This window comes from Adiantum capillus-veneris, chromosome 12, assembly GCF_014529385.1.
Source record: "Adiantum capillus-veneris isolate H3 chromosome 12, ASM1452938v2, whole genome shotgun sequence".
Classification (NCBI taxonomy): Eukaryota; Viridiplantae; Streptophyta; class Polypodiopsida; order Polypodiales; family Pteridaceae; genus Adiantum; species Adiantum capillus-veneris.
The window spans coordinates 92,856,247-92,878,444 of NC_140942.1; positions in this window are offsets into that span (position 1 = coordinate 92,856,247).

Below are 22,198 nucleotides of genomic sequence, written 5' to 3' on the forward strand. Positions count from 1 at the left end.
TGAGTCCTACTTGATGCTCGGGTTCTATTGTTGACAGTTTATGCATACATAGACAGTCTATATTTTGGGTTCTCATTGCTCTACTTCTGGGGAAACTCTGTCAAAATTTTTCCAAGTTATGATGGCTGGTCTTTTGGTCTTTTGAGCCATTTGATACTGTTATGCTGCTGAAATTTTGGCAAAATCAGAGGATAAGACAGGTGTGCTTTCTTGGGAGCTTCATGGTTGTCTTTAATGGATGATCAAAATGGACCTCAATTCACTCCATTTCATTTAACTCAGAGAATCCAGATAAATGTTCATGTGTCCAGGAAGATCTTTTTCCAGCAGCGCATAGTCTTTATGTTTGGGCCAAGAAGATTGAGAGAGATCCTGGAATGTCCTTTGCCTGTTGTCATTCCGATGATCAACTATGAAAACTCATTTGATGTGCATGTGTTTGTCCTTATCTAAAGCTGAGCTCCATTGAAGTTTCTGGGGATTGGGTAGTGAAAAGTTTTGGGTTCTTGCACGTGTGTTCAAAGGGATTCTCAAAGCATTGTAACTTGGGTAACCATGGCTTTCTCTTATCCGGAATTTCATGGAAGAAGTGGTGAAGATGCGGAAGACTTTCTGGAGCAAGTCGAGGTGGCATGCATAAGCAACAATATGTGTGATGAGGACAAGATTTTCAGGCTATTTGGATTGCTTTTAAAAGATGAGGCCCGTGTTTGGTTCATGGATTTGGAAGCTAAAAAAGCAGTGGCTTCTTCTTATGGTTTGAGTCTTGACAAGTTTATAGAAGCTTTTTTAGAGCGTTTCCAGGTTTTCGAAGATGCAAATGCAGTATGGAATGAGCTCAATGCTCTTAAGCAAGGTTCTTGTCAAGGTGTTGATGCCTATGTACACGGTTTTACAGATTTATGGACTCGTTGGTGTGTTGCTCTTAAGAATGAGACCCCCCCTTGTTCATTGAAGAAAAGTTTTTTTGTTGATGGTTTGTCACCTTGGTTGTGGTTCGAAGTTGAGTTGAAGAGGCCCGAGTCTTTTGAAGATGCGGTATGCATTGCAAAGCACAAGGAATGGAAGTTTAAGCGTCTTGAGGAACATGGTATCAGTACAGGTATGCATGTGCAAAATGGATTTGACATGGAAGATGAAGTTAAGCCTAAGCAAGTGAAAAGTAGCCTATCCTATGATGTTTCTCGTTTCTTCCCAAGGTCTATTGTGAAGCGTAAAGAGGTCTTGCAGGTTGACAGGTTTATGGAAGAGCCTAAAGAGGTGAGTAATGCTTTGGATACAGGATTGAAAATTCTTGAAGAGGATGCATTGGCTACTTGTGTACCTTGTGATTCTGGGTGTGAGTGTGAGATGGAGGTTATTGATGATGAGCACGTATCTTTGGATACTAGTTCCTTGGAAATTTGGGAAGAGGGCAAGGTTGAGAGCCATTTTGTGGATTTGTTGGATGTGGAGCCTATTTTGAAGCCATATTTTGATGTATGTGCGGTGATTGAACCGATTTGTGAGCATGATTGTGGTTTAGAGCAGGGATCTGCATTCTTGGAGACTGATGAACCCATGCTAGAAGCTATGGATAGTGGTGCTAGCCATGATTATGATGTGGATAAAGTTATGTGTGATGATGAGTATGCTTATGATGATGAGAAGGGGTTTGGCATATATGAGTCCAATCTCAGCTATGTGGATGCCTATGCTAGGGATATGTGTGCTGCGGGGATACTTTTGTGCTTTGGATATCAACAACTTTACCTTCACACAATGCTTTTAGCTACTTGGGTGCATGATTTGCAGGTTGTTGCTATGGCTGGTGAAGCCAAGATGCCAGGTGATGAGTCACATGAGTTGTCTCTATCGGTTGGGTTGAATGTGGCATGCAATATTTATGCTTTTGGAACTCCAGACAGGGCGGATGTGTTAGTTGGATATGCCTATGGTGCATTTTGGTTGATTGTTGACAAATGTAGGTGTGGTGTTATGATGCTTCTTGTGAATCAAGCGATATGCCTTTGGCCTTTTGATCCAGGTGGAATGAATATCTCTTTTTGCTGCTGCTGAGCATGAATGCTCTAGCAGGCTAGGAGGTGGGCAAATTATGTCAGGAGTTTTTTGGAGCAAGGGATTGCACATATATACATACAAATGCATGGTGCATCAAATAAAGAATTGCCCATTTTCCAGAGCCAGGTGGTTACGTGGGGCCCACATGTGTACAGGTAGGACACCATGTACATAGTGCATCGATTTTCACTATCACCAGTACCAGTGTGTTTTTTCTACAATAAGGAGGAGTTGGTAGCACGTAAAACTTCTCGAGGAATCTTTCCGCGGGCCGACGACATGAGGTAAGCAGGTGCGTCAGATGGCATCTAGTGGCGTCAGGAGGCCGAACGGGGTCAATACTTGCACGTGGATGAGTACGGACACAGCGTGGGTGTTTTCTTGTGAGAATTATGCAGAAAGGTCATCATGAGGACCACTTTTTGGGGCCACTTCACGTGGTGGCGGGATGCATTATTGAAAAAAGTCGAGTGCCAGGTGTGCGGATGATGCAAAAAGGTGACAACTATGCACTGCGAGGTCAGTTTTTGGCCTGTTCGGGGTCCGTTTGAGGTCATCTAAAAGGCCAAGGGTGCCCAAGTAATAAATCTAAGTGTGGGAACTGAAAAAAGAGAGAGAAGACCAGAAAAAATGTGGAGAAGAGAGGAGGAACAGCCGCAGGTGTGTTTTTTGGGTTTTTGGAGCCTGTTTTGGCCGTAAACTGCTCATCCGAGGTCGGATTTGAGCACTTTGACATTGTAGACTGGGGTTTTGGGCCGTTCCGGACGCGATGGCACTGTCCATTTTGCCAAATTCCTCACTCTTTTTCTGATGTTTTTCTGTGTAAGTTTCTCCTATGAGCGAAGTTTCTGCTCTAGTTTGTGATTGTATCTGGCTTATTTTACCCATATTGTGTGAGCTATTTGCCCCATTGGTGTTGGCCCAAGCTCATTTGTATCTAAACATCATAAGTTCTCCTCTTTTGAGCTGAGTTTTTGTGTGTGTGTGTGTGTGTGTGTGTGTGTGTGTGTGTGTGTGTGTGTGTGTGTGTCTCTGTGTGGAGTGGGCAAGTGGATAGTCTCTCTCCTCTCACTCCAGAGGTGTGTTCCCTGTCTCAGCCAGGTGTGTTGTGTAAGCCGAGTGGTGCCTCATAGTGTGTGTGTGTATCTTCCCAAGAGTGTGTGTCGGGTCGTTATAGAGGCGCTCTGTGTGTTTTCATCCCGCTCACAACGTAATCGGACCATTATTGAACACCTTGTTAAATGGTCAACGTATCCTTAGGAAGATGCCACTTACGAACGTGATGATGTAATGAGACTGAATTATCCAGATTTCATGTCGAGGTGAGGACACCTCGAGTTTTTCAAGTGTGGCAGGATGTAAGATCCCCAATTTTTGGGTCTCTTTTTAAAATAATAAAAATAGCTTTCAATATCTATAATTTTGAATTAAGATGCTTGATTGACAGTATTGTAGGGTTTAAAGTAAAAAGCAAGCCCATTTTCCTATTCCAGTAGGTTAGACGGACGTTTGGTTTAGTTTTAGAAAAATCCGCTATTTTTAGCATTTTTATGCTTTTAGGTGCTTCTTTGCAAAATGCAAGGTTGGATCCTTAATCTACGTGTTCTGGGGAAGCTGTGGTTCAATTCTGTAAAAATCTGTTTTTTGAGTGCTTTTTACGCTTTACTGCCCATATCAGCATCTTGTATAATGCCACATGCCTATAGAATGCAAGCATTTATTTATTTTTTTTCCGTAAGGCATTCCCTTCGCATTAGATTAAAAATTTTCCAAGTTTATTTGCCACAACCATATCGGAACCTAGCAACCTTTAATAACAATATCGTCTCGGATTCCAAAAATCATCTTGCTCAGCCGAGCCGGCAGCTGACACCGGCCTCAAGCCATATTATTTCATTAGCTCGGACTCTGTCTGATGAGCCGTAAATTCTTGTAGACTTCACAAGCTGCATAGAGCGCATACAAATCCTGTTGAGGCTGTAAAATTTCCAAATTGCACACCAATCGAGGTGATCGGTCTGCCATAGAACTGGCCCCCGGGGAAACTTAAATTGGTAATAACTTGGTAACCACAACTCTGATTGCTGATTTCAAAAGATCGATGCGCTCCACAAAGTGAGCATTTTAGCCCCATGCATTCACTTCATTTCTATCCCCTCAGCTGCTGCAGTTTCCCAATCCGGTTCGGATCTGCTCCAATCGACGAGCCGTAAAGACAAGCTGGTAGAGCACTTCAATCACTACAATTGAAGTTCATAAAATCCCATATGTGCTCACCTCAAACATAGTCTTTTTTGGCATCATTAAGGCATCTGTTGTTGGCCCTTTGAAGCCGCATCTGGCATACATTACTCATAAATGTACCTTGTTACCAAGCCCTGAACACTTATCAATAATCAAGTAAACTTCAAATAAGCTCGACGTGCATCTTCCTGGTATCTTTCTTAGCATGGGAGCGGAGCTGCACGACATCCACCCCCTCTGAACCTACACAGCCTCCGTGATTTTTAGTGCTTTGTAGTGAAAAGCGAGTCCGCTTTCTTATTCTAGTGGACAAGCCCATGGTTCAATTTTAGTAAATTTTGCTTTTTACGCTATTTTTAGCTTTTCGTGTTTTTCTACGTTTTTCAAAAGAAATGTTCTTTTTAGGATGACCTAAACATAAAAATATTAATTCTAGTCTCTGTCTAATTTCAAAATGATCACCCAGAGCAAAAACAAGACCAAACGTGATTCTTACGGGAATTATTTTTATGAAAAGCGGTACCGTAAATACGTCGGGGCAGTATGTGAAAGTCATAATTATGTCGAGACATCATAGTGTCATGCAGCTTCGCTCCCATGCTAAGAAAGATACCAGGAAGATGCATGTCGAGCTTATTTGAAGTTTACCTGATTATTGATCAGTGTTCAGGGCTTGGTAACAAGCTACTTTTATGAGTAATGTATGCTAGATGCGGCTTTAAACGGCCAATAGATGCCTTAATGATTCTAAAAAATGGTATGTTTGAGATAAGCACAGATGGGAGTTTATGATCTAGAACTGCAGTGCTTGAAGTGCTCTACCAGCGTGTCTTTACGGCTTGTCGATTGGAGCTACGGTGAAGAAGTTATGACAGTTTCAAGTTTGAGTTTATGCAGATCCGTACCGGATTGGGCAACTACAACTGAGGGGATAGAAATGAAGTGAATACATGGGGCTAAAGTGCTCACTTTGTGGAGCGTGTCGGTCTTTTTAAATCAGCAATCAGAGTTTTAGTCGCCAAGTTATTACCAGTTTAAGTTTCCCCGAGGACCAGTTCTATGCCAAGTCGATCACCTCGATCGGTGTGCAATTTGGAAATTTTACAGCCTCAGTAGGATTTGTATGCGTTCTATGCAGCTTGTGCAGTCTATAGGAATTTACGACTCGCCAGACAGAGTTCGGACTGATGAGATAATATGGCTTGAGGCAGGTGTCAGTTGTCGGCTCTCAACTGAGCAGGATGATTTTTGGAATCCAAGACGATATTGTTATTAAAGGTTGCCAGGTTTTGATACGGTTGTGGCAAATAAACTTTAATCTAATGTGAAGGGAATGCCTTCCGGCAAAAAAAATCACCTATATTTGCATTTTAAAGGCATGTGGCATTATACAAGATGCTGATATGGCCTGTAAAATTCACGATGATATTGTCAGCAAAGGGCAAATGAAAGATTTGGTGAAGCTTTGATCAGTGATATATATGCCAAATGTGGTTATTTACGAAAGCACAAAAAGTTCTTGATGCGCTCTTTGTCCAAAATGTCGTCTCCTAGAGCATGTTGATTGCGGGATTTACCCAACATGGATGTTGGTGAGAGAATTCATGATGAGATTGCTTGACAGGGGCTGCTAGAGAAAGATGTTGTGCTTGCCAATGCTTTGGTCGATATGTATGCCAAAAGTAGTGGCCCTTGAGGGGAACCGGCCGCCCAAAAGTCTTATGGCCACCCAAGGGGATATGCTCAATGGCCGCCCATAGAGTCAAAAAGACGTAAGTGGGTAAGAATGGGGAAAAGAAAGAAGAAAAAGGCATGGCGTGCAAGGAGGAGGCGATGAGCAGCGAGGGAAACGAGCAAACGGCACCTGCGCGAGGCAGGAGAAGGGAAGGGTGCTCTCGGTAGTGAAATGGGAAGTTCCCAGCAAGCCAATGCGCGCCATTCGGTGCAGTCCTTGGGCAATTTTACAGAGATGCCTCGTCGGCCATGCCACATCACTAGGAGGAGTTTTTTATGCCCCTAGCAACGACGGAACCGTCGTTGCTTAGAGAGGAAAAAGGGGCCTATTTTAAGCAAATTGGGGGGTTATTGCATGAGAATGGAAAACCTGAAGAAAGGGGAGGAGACTCAACGGGGGCGGAAGCTTGAGCAAGGGGGGAGATAACTCTCTCTCTCTCTCTCTCTCTCTCTCTCTCTCTCTCTCTCTCTCTCTCTCTCTCTCTCTCTCTCTCTCTCTCTCTCTCTCTCTCTCTCTCTCTCTCTCTCTCTCTCTCTCTCTCTCTCTCTCTCTCTCTCTCGGATCACAAGCAAGACTCGCTCTCTCTCTCGCTCTTGCATAAGCAAGGAGATGGACGAGATTGTAAGAAAGGAACTCGATGAATAGGAAGAAGAGATTTTTGTGGTGAAGTGAGGAGGAGGAAGGCCATTGCATGAAGCAAACAAGATGGCCTTGAATGAGTCGGGAAAAGAGATAAGCAAGGAGGAAGGCTATCTTTCTCTCGCTCTCATGCATAAGAAGAAGCCACTCTCTCTCTCTTGCTCTCGGACATAAGCTAGAGAAGAGGGGAGCAAGGAGTCGGCAAGGGAAGACACACTTTCTCTCTCGCTCTCAGAAGCAAGTAGGGAGAAATGACGGAAGGGAAGCAGTATTGCACGAGTATGGTAGAACGGGAGTTGAAGAAGAAATCTCTCTCGACCTAGAGACATGATGCACGAAGGGAGAGGACGGCTATTCTAAGAAGAGGGGCTTGCATGCCTTGCATGAGGCAATGCATGAACAAGAAGGACGTGAAGGGGAGACGGAGAAGGGAGAAGATCGGAGAAATTCTTTCTCTCGCTCTCGAACATAAGCAAGGAGAGAACTCTTTCCCTTGTTCTCAAATCTAAATACGGGATTCTCTCTCTCGAGCTCGGTAAGAGAAAGCAGTGCAAACATACAGAGCTCAACAACAATCAAAGTAGGGAAATCGGACACGGAGGAAATCTTTGATCATCAACGATATCCTTGATTTAGTTTATCCTTTTTTATAAATCATGGAGCCGTTAACGGCCCGATAATTATAAAGGGAGCCTAAACTCCTAGATTTTAGTGATTTAAAGCATTAGGAAATTTTGGAGGTCATTTGGAGGGCCTTATTGAAGAGAGAGAAAAGAAGGTGCAACCAATGAGCAGCAACCTTACGTAATGTAGAAATGCATGGAAAATATCACAAAAATGAAAGAAATCATTTTAAAATATTGAGATTTGTCCCATTTCCGTAAGGTAACTTCCTCGTCTCACAAAGTAGGGCCCACTGCCAGTAGCCGTCAAGTTGATGAGACCTGACTATTGATTGATAGCTAGCTCTCTCCCTTTATTAAAAGATATTCACTCCCTTTATGAAAGGCTTTCAAAACTCATTCTCCCTCCATTATAGCTATGGCTTCGTCTTCTTCCCGCCCAAGATGTTTTAGAGGCTGCTCTACACTATCCCCAACTAACCTCACCATTAGTGTGCCAAGAAGACCATGTAGTAGCATAAGCACTATCTCAATCTCAAACTCTCTCACTACAGATAATAGGTGGCAAGAGTAGAGGATAAGCAAAGGTTCTTGGGTTCTTATGCAACTAAGAAGGAGAAAAATCTTGAAGGCAACAAATATGTTTTGTTTTGCATGGAAAGCAAGAGTTTCGGATTTCAAAGTTGAGGTTGGTAAGAAGACTATGAAAGAGGTCTTGGTTCAACGTGTTTTTACTCACTCTGATGTGATTGCTAATGGCGGTGATGTCTCCATGGTGCATAATCCATGGTGCAACTATGAGTTAATTATTTAGCACTCCTCTATAAATGTTATCTTGCATTTCAAATGTGAATCTGTTTTTTTCTTCTCTTATTATAGATATTTAATTAGGTTATACAGATGTTTGTATGTATTTCTATTCTTTTACATTCACAGATGTTTATCCTACCTCATACGAGGAATGGGAGCCACTGGAGTGCATTATATATCTCGTCTCTTTGACCCATGCTCATATTGGGGTCTTGTAGTATGCGGGCAGGACTAGCAAAAGCCTTGTCCAGACGAGGGTATTTTCTTCTATGAACATTTCTACCAACTCAATCAAAGGAATCAGAGAGGAGTGTTGGTGTTTCACTACCAACCAATTGGAACTCCGTGGATTGGCCCGTTTCCGACACAACAATGAGTGAGGCATTGAGAAGCACGCTCTATAGGGATGTTTAGAGGTCTCTTCGAAACTCTATCCCCACTAAATTGGTGAAACTTGCAAATTTATGTCGTGTTGGTCTCTTTGTTGAGTTGTTTCATACCTGCAATGTACATGTTGCTAAAACTATGCTGCTCTGCAAACCATTTGATTCCCTCTTGTGTGATAAGCTTCTTGATCAAGGGTGGTATGTGAAAGAAACAGCAGATGGCATATGTTGCGAGATTGCTCTTGACACTTTCATTGTCAAGTATATTCTTGCAACACGAACACTAATAATCTCCTTTTGGTACAAGCTGTTGAAGGTTGCTATGTGTCTATGCATCAAGAGGCAGCAAGTTTGGCAAACAATGTTGTCATAGATGTGGAAGTGGTGGACAAAGACCTAAATCTTATGACAATAATTACAATAAGGCAACGATGCAATCTTTTGCAACTTTGACATGACATAGTGAAGGAGATTGTCGACATTGACTTCGTAAACTTTTATTTCTTGTTGGGCGGATGAAGAGTAATGCAACGAAGGGAGAAGCATTTTTTGTGTGGAGATCTTTCTGGCCGTATTCAAATCATGCCCATGTAATCTAGCCTGAATGGCTTCAACGAAATCTAAATTTTTTTAGTAGTTTAATCTTAATATCAAGTGTTTTCTCACAGCTCTCTCTCTCTCTCTCTCTCTCTCTCTCTCTCTCTCTCTCTCTCTCTCTCTCTCTCTCTCTCAAAACAGGTACAACGAATCATTATAAAGTGTATTTCCAAGTACAAATTGTGGGTTGCGCAAGCGGCTTAAATACCGTTGCAGCAAATATGGGAGCCTCCTATTAATTGTGTATTAAGAGCTCTCTCTCTCTCTCTCTCTCTCTCTCTCTCTCTCTCTCTCTCTCTCTCTCTCTCTCTCTCTCTCTCTCTCTCTCTCTCTCTCTCTCTCTCAGTATTTGAAACATATAGACAGGTAGACAGTATCAATTTAATATATAAACCATGAATTACTAAGTATATTTGTAAGTACAAATTCTGATGTGCTCAATGGGCTTAAGTACAATCCTTGCAGGTATGGGACCAAAATGTCCTCTAGGTAAAAATCGTGAAGATTCCCTTCAAATGAAGGTGGGGAAATAGTAGTGCCGACTGGATTAAGTAAACCCTTATGTGGTGTGTCATCTATCAACAAAGTATTGAGAGCATCATAAGGCACATTGGTCTGTTCAAAGGGCTTGTAGAAAAGTTGTACATCAGGTTTAGTTAGGTGGAAATGTCCCACAATGGTAATACAATTTCTTTGACTATACACAAAATAAAAATTCGATCTCTGAATTTTAGTAAAATTGCAAACTATGGTAACAAGCGGATTCAAGTTTTGGGGCTGCACTGAAGACGAGATAGCAACCGTAAACCATGGAATCAAAATTTCAAAAATTCCTTTGTGCCTGGTCGAATTACTACTCTGAGATCTCCCAAGAAAAAACTACGTAAATAGGAGATCTCTCTAGGTCCACTGTACGGCTCTTGTAGCAGCAACAATCCATTGAGATCCAAAATAATTAGTCTCTGCAATCATTGTGTGCATACATATAAGTAGTTAGAAACAAAAAAGAGTATTTAAGTACAATGAATATTATCGAAACAATCATATCTACTTGAAGCAAGAGTCCATACTGGTCATTTCTAATGTTGACATTCTGTTGTTGAGTGTTGATGTTGCCTTCTGTATTGCCAAATGTATCCACCTCTTGTGATTGTGCAGTACAAGACTCTTGTGTTTCCATGGCCGAATGGTTAACTTGTTCTGTTGTCTGTTCCTAGCTTTGATTTGCAACGTTGGCCTCCTCCTCTACATGGCCTAGACACTCTGTATCTTCTCTCGGCTCTGAAGAGCTCTTCACATCAGCAATTACTAGATCTTGGACTCCCTCATATTGATCATGTGCCTCATCATGTGCCACAATAATAGGCACTCCCTTATCCTCCTCTACTTGGCCTAGAACCTCTGTTGCATTCCTCAGGTATGAAGAGCATTTTACATCAGCATTTTCAAGATCTTGGTCTACTTCACATTGATCAACCCCAACTTCTGTTTCAGCCGCTCCAACTGCAAAGCAAACCGGTGTCTGTTCCTCAAATATTGGGTCAGTTTTAGGGATTTGGTTTCCAATGGTGGAAACTGGCATGACTTTGTCACTGTTCATTGTTAAAGTTATTATATGGTCGTCGACAAAACTGTCTTCTGCATCTAAAACTCTAGGAGTTGAAATAGATAGTAGATGTTGAATAATTGGTGCGCGGTACCTTTGTAAATATTCCAAGGTATAATTTTCCACAGCATTCTGCAAAATTAGGTTTACTTGTGGTCAATACTTCAATAAATAATAGCACCAAGTTGGTCCAAACCATAGCATGGAAATACCTTAGACATAAATGGATTCAAAGCAAAAAAACTCTGTAGTATGTATTCTGCATGAAGAAGAAATCTCCAATCCCACAAGAATTTAGATCTATTTGATTAGGCACTTCGACAACTTTAAAGATTGTTTTGTAGTGTTCTTGATTTCCACAAAGCCTTCTATAGACATGAAGTAATCTTTTTACACATCTATGAACAGTGAAAGTTATTTGTTATTAAGAATATTGAGGTCATCATCCATAGCCCAAATAAACACTCAAGGTTATATCAACACTCACAGTCTTATATCTAAATGTTTCCGTGGTATGGAGTTGATAGTTCATACCACTTGTTTGTCCAGTTCAATGCATACAAGGATCCAATGATTATTTGATTCGTATGGAAATGCCAAAGTTGTGACCTCAAGCATTGGACAGTGGACAAACCATCTCTCGAATGTGCCATGAGGGGTGTTTTTTTTTCAGAGTAGCACAGACAACTGTGGATTTAAAACATGTATTTCAATATGGGTTTTTTGAGGGAGTTGGATCTTTATTAAGCAACAATCAATAACAAGGATTTAATTAGTAACCAAATACAAAAGTAAAGGATCTTAAAGGTAGAGAAGGGCACTTAATTTAGGCATAAATAAACAATAGAGTCTGTAATTTGTGCACTGGGATCTATCAAAATCCCAATATCAACAGAATCCAGAGCTAATTGTCGAGTACCATCAGCAAGGGGAATGGTTGCTAACAATCCTTCTTTCATGGAATCTAAAATATCGTTGTTTCTTTCATTTATGTTTGTGGTAACTAGCCCATAATTTCTCCTTTGTGCCTCTTCATCAACAACAGCAGTCTCTATCTACTTTAATCTCTCTGCTTCCAGGCAACGTCTTTCTTCTTGCTCAGCTCTGGCTCTAGTGTTCACATCATGAGTAACCTCATGAATTTTAACCCCATGCTCCCATCGACCTGGTGGTATTAGCAATATATCCTTCATTTTCGGGTCAAAAACCTCATTAGGGATGAGAAGCTTATCGTATCTCCAATGTGTTGAGATGTAGAGGGAGAGAGAGATAGAGAGACGAAACAAGAGACACACCATGTATGCTCCCAAAAGATTGATTCATATTGAGGACAAGATACAAATATATAGGTGAGACCAAGTTGAGTAGAGTGAACCATAAATAGTTCCAACACCCCCACTCAAAAAAAGGTCTCTAGCTTTGGATGAAAAAACCCTTGGGGAGTTCAAGGGAAAAACCCAAGCCCCTATACAATGTGAAAATATGAACCAGTGATGATGATGTGAAAGTGAATTGTGCATCTATGTACAAATATACAAGTGACTCAAAGATCACAATGTGCAAATGTGGAGCGTGCATAGTGCATAGGATTACAATGTCATATGTACAAAGCTATTACAATAGCAAAGAAGCTAATCTAGAAAGAGTGAGGCCGAAGCAACTCCAAGCTCCGAGCGCAAGAGGATGAAATGTGACTCGTTGAGGCCTTTGGTCAGAATGTCTGGAATCATCTAGTCACTTGGACAGTGTTCAACCATAATGGTTCCCTTGTGTACTTCATACCTGACATAATGATAATGGATAGCAATGTTCTTTGACTTATTATGTTGAACATAGTCTTTTGCAAGACTAATAGCACTTTGGTTGTCACACCGCAAGGGTGTGCTAGAAAGAGGAGAGTGACCAATATCAACCAGCATTTGTCGAAGCCATATCAACTCACGAGCTATATATGGCTCACTCTACTCAACTTGGTCTCAGATTTTTCTCTAAGTAAAAATACAGTCGTATACCATGAGAAATCATCAATGAAAGTAATGAAGTAGTGATATTGTGATCTCGAAGAATGTAGAGGTCCACATATATCAGTATGAACAAGATCCAATATGTCATGACGATGAGTTGTATTTGAAAGAGGAAAGGGTTTACGATTATGTTTCCCAAGAGCACAAAACTCACAAATTCCCATATGGGGATGAACTTTAAGATCCATGCCATGAACAAGATCACGACACTGAAGATCAAGGAGTTTTGATAAATTAGCATGAACAAAACGGTGATGCCATACTTTGCAATCATGATCACATGGAGCAGTAACAACATTTTCTACAGCATCATTGAGAAAGAGTTCAAACAAATTACCGTTGCGAGGAGCAGTGGCTATAGTCTCTCCATCTTTCTCAATTCGGCATTTGGTATGATCAAATCCAACAAAGAGACCAAGATCAACAAGTCTAGCAAGTGAAAGAAGATTATGTTGAAGATCCGGTACATGTAATACTCCTCGCAAAATTCGAGTGGAAGAAGATAAGGTACCAAGATATAAATCTCCAATACCCTTTAATTGACAAGTCGTATTATCAGCAAGATAAACAACACGTTGAACTGGTAGTGGATGATAGTTATGGAGCCACTTACACTCATATGTCATATTTCCTGTAGCACTAGAATCAACAATAGAAAGTGAACCATCACGTACATGAAGTATTCTATATGGAGCAACTGAACATAGGACGCAGCTTGTTTTTGGTACAATGTTGTTTCGATGTTCAGTAGCATATGCTCTATTGCGATCTGTGTCGAATCGGCGCTTATAGCACATATGAGTGGGATGATCAGATCGTCCATAATATTCACAAGAAGAAGAAGCAGAGTCTCTAGATAAACGTGGTTGTTTCGTGGTAATGTTGTGTTCTTCATCATATTGACGTGCCCAACAATCATCTTCAGTATGGCCATTTCTGTTGCAGTAAGAACATTGCTTACTAGGAAATTTGAGACAAGAGAAAATATTACCACGACGGCCACCTCTGCGGTTTCCTCTTTGAAACGGATGTCTTCGAGCATAAAAAACATGTTCCATCTGTTGTGACTCAGTGTCCTCTTGTGAAATCATAGTTGTATCATGGCCTGCATTACGTCGTTCTTGACGTTGAGAGTATTCAATTAAAGAAATACAAGCTTGGTCGAAATCAAGACCATCTTTATTAGAGAATAGTAACAATGTTATCATAAGAGGAGTCCTTCAAGGAGAAGTTTAATCAGTTTCTTTTGTGGAACAGGATCACCGACAGCAGCAAGTTGATTAATAATAGATATGAAAGACTCAATATGTCCCGCCATGGTAGTAGCAACTTCATATTGAAGTTTGTTAAGCAACCCTCTCAAATAAAGTATTTCTGTAATAACAGATTTCTTCTGAAAGTTTGCAATAAGGTACTTCCATACGTCGTGGGAAGTAGGCATTTCATACATATCAAGCAAAAGAGAATCACTAAGAGCAGAAAGAATATACCGACAAGCTGCTTTATCACCGTTTCCAATCCGTATATGCAACATTCCAATCTTCAAATATAGGTCCTTCAGTGATAAGCACGTTATCATGATCCGTATCAATAGGCTGAGGCGGACAAACACGATTTCCAAGGACAACATCAGAGAGTTCATCGCCTTCAAGAATTAACAACATCTTTGCTTTCCACCCTGGAAATCCTTGGCCTTGAAAAGGAGGAACAGAACGTTGACCAGAAGGAAAGTCATTGACGAGAATAGTCATAGCCATATCTAGTTGCGAGAAGACGTAAAAGATAAGATCGCAGAATCTGCACACCATATATGGTGAAGGCTTGAGAACGAGAGAAATATGACGACAGTGTTCTATCAACAATAAACGCAAGAAGGATGCTCCATACACATCTAAAGCTGATGTGAGAGACATCATTCAAAGAAGCAGGGAAAAGGAGACGTCAATAATAAAAGAGCCCTCAAAATAGAGTGACGTGAGACGCAAGATTAACGGCCACAATATGAATAAAGCTAAATTTTCTCGAAAAAGTTAACGCCAAAATTAGAAAAACGATCGCGGACGCTTCACAAAGACGCATGACGAAGAAAGCTACGTCAAGCTCAATTTGCAGTAAAATAGCATAACTTTCTGCTGCGAACTCCAATTGACGTAAACCTAGAACTCAAATCAAAGAGCTCGAGGAGACGAACAAGTTTTGGATGAAAAGCACCATTGCGCTTTTTCTGTTTCTTAAAATTTTGAGTAGAAGACCCCCAAACATTGAGACGAAGTTCAAGGTGTCAAAAAACAAATCAACAAGAAAACGTAATCAATGATTTATTATATCGATTATCAATAAACACCACAAAAAACACTAATCATATTCTTCTTAACACAAAACAACCACAGTTAACAAGAATCAATCCTCAAAAAAATAAAATTTATAGCAATTTTGAATCTTACATGCGAATCGCATACACATACTGTTTTGTCACCATGAATTGAATCGGCGCGTGATCGTTATCGCTCCGATACCATGTTGAGATGTAGAGAGAGAGAGAGAGAGAGAGAGAGAGAGAGAGAGAGAGAGAGAGAGAGAGAGAGAGAGAGAGAGAGAGAGAGAGAGAGAGACGAGAGACACACCATATACGCTCCCAAAAGACTGATTCATATTGAGGACAAGATACAAATATATAGGTGAGACCAAGTTGAGTAGAGTGAGCCATATATAGCTCCAACACAATGTACTCTCTTGAACGTCTTACTATCCTTTTCCATTATTTGACCCAGTGAGCATGAGCAGCAACAATGGTGATATCATTAAAGTACTCTAGTAAAAAAATATTTTGATGCTTTTTGAAGACAGAGCAGGGCAACAGCCTTCCATCTCATTCTACCAGCACATGCTTCCTCGCAAATTTGCCTTGCTACTCTTTGGAAAGGAAGTTTAGGGACACAAAGATCAATACATTTCTGAGCTTTTCTGATCTCTCTGAATAAATCATGTTTTTTTTATCCCTTCAATATCTTCATTGGTTTACTTGGTATTTTCTTCTTACTAGAAAACCTTCCACATGATTTCTTTGCTAGCCCTGGTCCTTTCCCTACCTTCCTTGATGTTTCCTTTGTTCTTGCCATTCCACTATAAGAGAAAAATGCAAGGGGTCTCTCTCTCTCTCTCTCTCTCTCTCTCTCTCTCTCTCTCTCTCTCTCTCTCTCTCTCTCTCTCTCTCTCTCTCTCTCTCTCTCTTCGATTGTCATTTCTAGATCAGGCATGAAAATTGCAGGAGGCCTTACCTTGCCTGAATGAGGGTGACGTTGGCTTTTGCTCTTCACAACTATAGTGAAATTCTGCATTTGATCGATCATTATGCAGGGCAAAAGTTTAGTGACCCTTCACACAAACCATCAAAAGATGCACATATGCTAATCATCTTGTGTTAGTGTTTGCATGAATTATGAGAATTTTTGTATGTTGTCCCAAGAGTACACTCAAAGATCAAAAACTTGGAATACAGAGCCTACAACAGGACCAACTAGAGGACCAACTAGTGTGATCACCTCAACACATCCCCTTGCTGACCTCAATTAGAAGCCATGTATATGGCTATGCAAGAATGCATTGTCAAATGTCGATGGATATAGAGGTGATGGACATTAAGATAATAATTGAAATTATTTCCATGATCAAGACTAGTCCTAGAAGAGTAATGTGGCCTTCATAAGCTCAAAAGTAATGGAGCTAATGTCTTACTCACACCCCCCACGTATTTACAACCAATTGCATGTTATAGTGTTGCCATGCAAGCGGAGGGGTAAATCTAAAAGGAGGGATGGGAAGGGTGGCACCTTTCAAGATCTAGATAATTATATTTCTGAGAGTTTAGAGGATATAGATCATAGCGCACGCGAAGTTCTCATAAGATATGTGTAGGTTATTCGCGCGCCATTGTCCACAGTTTGTGTCTTTAAATTGGCTTGAGGCTAAGGTAGGATCTAGTTGTAAGATATCCAGTTATTGTCTTGCATACACAAGATGAGGAGAATTTTTATCTTAGAGTTCATTAAAATGGTCTTTTATGTCTATATGATCACTAGGAACTAATTGTGAGATACCTAGCTCTTGTTTGTTGAAAACTTAAATCATCATGTGGTTCTCTTCTTTTTTTTTGATTTTTGAAGAAACTTATATTATTCGGTATAAAATAAATGGCAGGATTGAGATCTGATAAAAGGAAGAGGCAAAAAATAGATCCCGAGCGCATAGTTGGCCAAGGAAACGTTTCGAGAAGACTTCTGGAGCTGTTAAAAACTTTTGTGAAGAGGAATATAGACTTCGCAGAATCCATTGATATATCTGGTGCAGAGCTTGCCATGAGTTTGTAGGAGCCTCATACTGATCCATCTATCGAAATGGAGACCCCTTCTACTCCAAAATTTACTTCATTGAACTCACTTAAGAGAGAGGTGGATTTTTCAGCACCTACTTTGCAGAGTTCCCAATGTGTTGCAACTGTCCCAAAAAAAAAAGAGGCAGTTATTTATGAAGACCCTACAGTGATTGATGAAAGGCTTTTAGATTTTGCAATTTCTTATGGGGTTGGTGATAAGTTTGACTTGGTCTCCTGCATTTTTAATGCTCCATTTAATCTTGATGTGTTTATAGCTGAACAGAGTGAACACTTGAAGCTGGGACAAGACAAGTTTGAGCTTCATACTCAAAAGGGCAGGGTTAATGTTGGTGAAATGGTGGTCGTCCGTTTAAAAGACTGTGATCCTAGAAGACAGTCTTACAAGAAGTACAATCTGCTGCCTCTTATGTATAGACCCCATTGGTGCAGCTTACATGAATAGGAGTCCAAGATGGTTCAAGAATCCTTCAGATTTCTAAAATTTTTAAATGGATTATTTACAAGTCTTATGAAATATCCTAAGGAGGTCATGGAGAAACACGATATACCAGCAGATGAAAAAGAGGATGAGGATGAGGAATACATTTACATTAGGAAATTTCGGAGGTCATTTGGAGGGCCATATGAAGGAGAGAGAAAAATAGAGCGCGTCCAATGAGCAGGAGGGCTACGTTACGTAGGAAAGTACGTGGAAAGACTCAAAAAATAGGAAAATATCCTAAAAATTTTCACGAATCTAGGATTGTGGCATCGTAACTTCATTGCTTTTACCGAGCTGTTAGGTGCTTGTGTGGTCCCACTGCTGATATTCTCTTATGGTCATTAACGTACTGGACGGTGACCATTAAGCCTGCACAAGATATTGGAATTCTAAAACACTTTCCCTCCATTATAATGCTTTCAAAGTGAATCTCCCTCCACTAAAGCTTTTCTCTGAGAGCTATGGCTTCCACGTCTTCTCGCCCAAGAAGCTCTAGGTGTTTATGGTCTCTCACACCAACAACCAACAGCTGCACTTTGCCTAGAAGGCCAAGTAGTAGCATATCCTCAATTACAATATCAACTTCAATAAGTGCAGAGAACCAATGGGTTGGACAAAGGATAAACAAAGGTTCATGGGTCCTCATGCAACCAAGAAGACCCAAGAGGTCTAGTGATGTCAATGCTTACCGCTCAGCATGGAAGGCCAGAGTGTTGGATTTCAAAGTTGATATTGGCAAAAGATCTGTAAAGGAAGTTCTTGTTCAGCATGTGTTTACCCATCCAGACGTGATAGCAAATGGTGGAAATGTGTCAGATATACGTCAACCACGTTGCAATTGTAAGTATTCTTGACATCTGAACTGCATTTGATTTGTCATTTCACTTATTGATACTCTCATTATAACTTTTCTTATATATTTTGCAACGTTTATCCCTCTTCTTATGAGCAATGTCTCCATTCTTCACAGCTCAACTACATTAGATTTGTCATTTTGACTTATTGATACTCTTAGTTTAACTCTTGTTATATATTTTGCAGATGTTTATCCCTCTTCTTATGAGCAATGGGAGCCTGTGGAGTGCATAATAGGCCTCTTCCTTGTTGTTCATGCCCACATTGGTTCTCTACAGTATTCAGGGAGGATCGCCAAAAGCCTGGCTGATGAAGGAATATTTTTCTATGACCACTTCTACCAACTCAGCCCAGGGAATAAGAATGGCATGTTGGTGAAACTACCTCTACCAACCGATTGGAACACTGTGGACTGGCCAGTTCCTGAGGAAACAATGGTGGAGGCAATGCGAAGTAAGCTCTACAAGGATATACAGAGGTCCCTACGTAGATCTATTCCCACCAAACTGGTTAGAATTGTAACCTTTTGTCCTGCTGCACTCTTCATAGATCTGTTTCATAGCTACTACAATATACGTGTTACGAAAACTATGTTCATGTGCAAGTCATTTCAGCAGTCATCCTGTGACAAACTTCTTGACAGAGGATGGTATGTAAAGGAAGAGATTGACATACGGTTCGAGGTCGCGCTTGACACTCTAGTTGTCAAGTACATGATTGCAAGCCAATCACTGTTAGTTTCCTTTTGGTATATGCGATCACAAATGCTCAAAGGTAAGTACATTCCTATGGACTAGGTTTCTGCAGGTTTGGAAGATAATCCTGCTGTGGATGTGGAAGTGATTGATAAAGAGCATGGCCTAATTTTGGTGGTTACAATAAGGGAGCTATGCAGACTTCTGCAGTTGCGGCACGACATAATTGAAGAGTCAATGGACAGGGACCTTTCAGATTTTTCCTTTTTCCTAGCTGGCCGTAAGCTGATGCGGCGTAGGGAAAAAGATATTTTGTGCAAAGAGTTGGATGGTCGGGTTGAAATAGTGTCAATGTAACAGAGATTCTTGTGAACCCAAGTGTATACGAATGACTTTCAATACATTAAGTTTTTTGAGCTCATTTCTCAGTTATGCTCTGTGAATATAAGTGTTCTTGAAATACATTTCTTTAGCATGTCAACTCTCTCTCTCTCTCTCTCTCTCTCTCTCTCTCTCTCTCTCTCTCTCTCTCTCTCTCTCTCTCTCTCAATGTTAGGCAAGACAAAGACATGATAGAAGAGTCATCTTAATTCATTAGAAAGTACACACTCGTCCGCCGTGAACAATGGACTGAGATACAATTTCTGTAAGTATGGAATCAAAATGTCTTCAAGGTAAAAATCAAAGAAATGCCCCTCGAAAGAAGGTGGTGAGATAGTTGTTCCTGGTGGATTTAGTTCTCCCTTTTCAGGAGTATCATCAATCAGTAGTGTATTATTTGCATCAAAGGTACATCGATTTGGCTAAACGGTTTGTACAAAAGAGGTAAATGTGGTTTTTTAGGGTGGTAGTGGCCCTCGACGGTAACACAGTTTCTTTGATCATGCAAAAAGGCAAAATCTGACGTGTGAGCGCCGCATACACCGCAAACTATTGTAACTAGTGGCGACAAGTTTTGCCTTTGCATTGAAGACCATACGGCAACTCTGAAGTGCGGAAGAAGAAACTAAATAAATTCTTTGGTTCCTGGACGAACCACGACTCGACAAGTTCCCATCCGAAATGTTTGTAAATCCTCGAAGGGCTCTATGTCACCCAGAGGCACGCGCATCAGCAGCAATCCATTGAGGTCCAAGATAATCAACCTCTGTAAAAGTTGACAAGTACATATAAGTAGTTAGAAGCTAAACATATTTTGCCATACTTGAATAGACATTACCGGAACAATCGTATCTACAAGTAGCAAGGGTCCATACTGGGTCTCTATAGTGTTGTTGTTGTTGTTGCTATCCTCTGCTTTAGCTTCATCATTCACATCTTCATAGGCATCATTCACATCTTCATCAAGGGTCTCCCCCATGGCTCTTTTTGCCTCATTCAGGGTTTCCTCCAAGGTCTTTTCCTCTGCCTCTGTTGGCTTGCTTGCATCATCCATAACCTTGTGCTCATCCGTATGCCTGCTTTCCTCATCCATCCTTGCCTCATCCATATCAGTTTGCTCATCCCTAGGCCTTCTTTGCTCATCCATATCCTTTTGCTCATCCGTAGGCCTGCTTTCCTCATCAGGGATTCATCCATAGGCTGTTTTGGCTCCTCCACTGGCTTACTTGGCTCTTTCATTGTCTCCTCCATAATCCCCTCTGGTTGTACACTAGCACCTTCCATATGCTCATTTGACCTTTCTTCATCCTCGACTCTTTCATCTTCAGCTGATATGACCCCCTCGGCCCGTTGTGATTCCACTGTATCTGATGCAGGGGTTTGTCGTGGTGGCACGTCATGTATTGTCATATCAATTGTGCGGTCGTCCAAGCCGCTACCTTCAGGTTCTCTGGGGCTCAACATAGTAAGCAGGTGTTGTATTAGACTTACCAGGTATCTTTGCAAATAATCATATGTGTAGTTTTTAAAAGCACTCTGCAAAATTGAAAGACTATATGGTGAGAAGTCTTGTATAAAGAAAACCAAAAGTGACTGGATGCAATGCCAAATGGTTACCTTAGTCATGAAAGGTTTTAATGCAAAGTAGCTTTGCAGGACATATTCTGCATGGAGAAGATATCTCCAGCCGTAGGAATTTCCATCGGTTTGATTTGGGACAGGTACATCTTTGATTGGGGCCTTGTATAGTTCATACCTTCCACATAGCTTGCCATAAGCAAGCAACAACCTCTTTATACAACTGCACAAAGCAGTATCAAGATGTTAGCTTGAGGATTCAAATTTACATGGATATCTATAAGAAACACTTTCTGATACATAACACTTACAGCCTAATTTTAGGGTGGGTTCCTTTTATTGAATTGAACACCCACACTGTTGGTTGGTCAACATCAAGGCATATGAGACTCCAGTGATGGTTGTTCTCATATGGAAAGATGATGACAGTTACTTCCAGCATAGCACAGTGGAGAAACCAACTCTCAAAGGTGCCAGATGGACTGTTCTTCTGTCTAATAATCACTGACATTTGTGGATCAAGAAGAAACACCTCCGTGTGGTTGTGCGTTGGAAGTTGACTTTTGATCAAGCTGTAGAGAGTATACCTGAGTTAGTACACCTATTATCTGAGTTTCAAAGTTATCAAGATAGTAAGACTTACTTAAGACAAGCATAGATAATTGTGTCTGAGATCTGAGCATCTGGATTCATCAATAAATTACTGTCCACCTTCTCCAGTGCCAGCTTTCTGGCTCCATCTATAAATGGTATCTCTGCAAGCAAACCATCCTTCATTGAAAGTAGAGCTTCTTTATTGCTTGCCTCTATGGACAGGGTCACATTGCATTCTGTCTGCCTCTGGGACTCCACTGCTACTTTTGCTTTCTCCTTAAGCTCTGTTTCCCTCATGTCCTCTGTTTGGCGAGCAACCGTCTCTACCCTTGCCCTTGTATTCACATCATGTGTGACATCTACAACTGTGTGTTGTGGCAATAGCTCAGAGGGGTATAGCAAAATTTCCCCCATTTTCTTATCCCTACAGACATTGGGGACCAGCAGTTTGTCATACCTCCACCTTATCCTTTTTAGTGTCTCACTATCTTTGTCC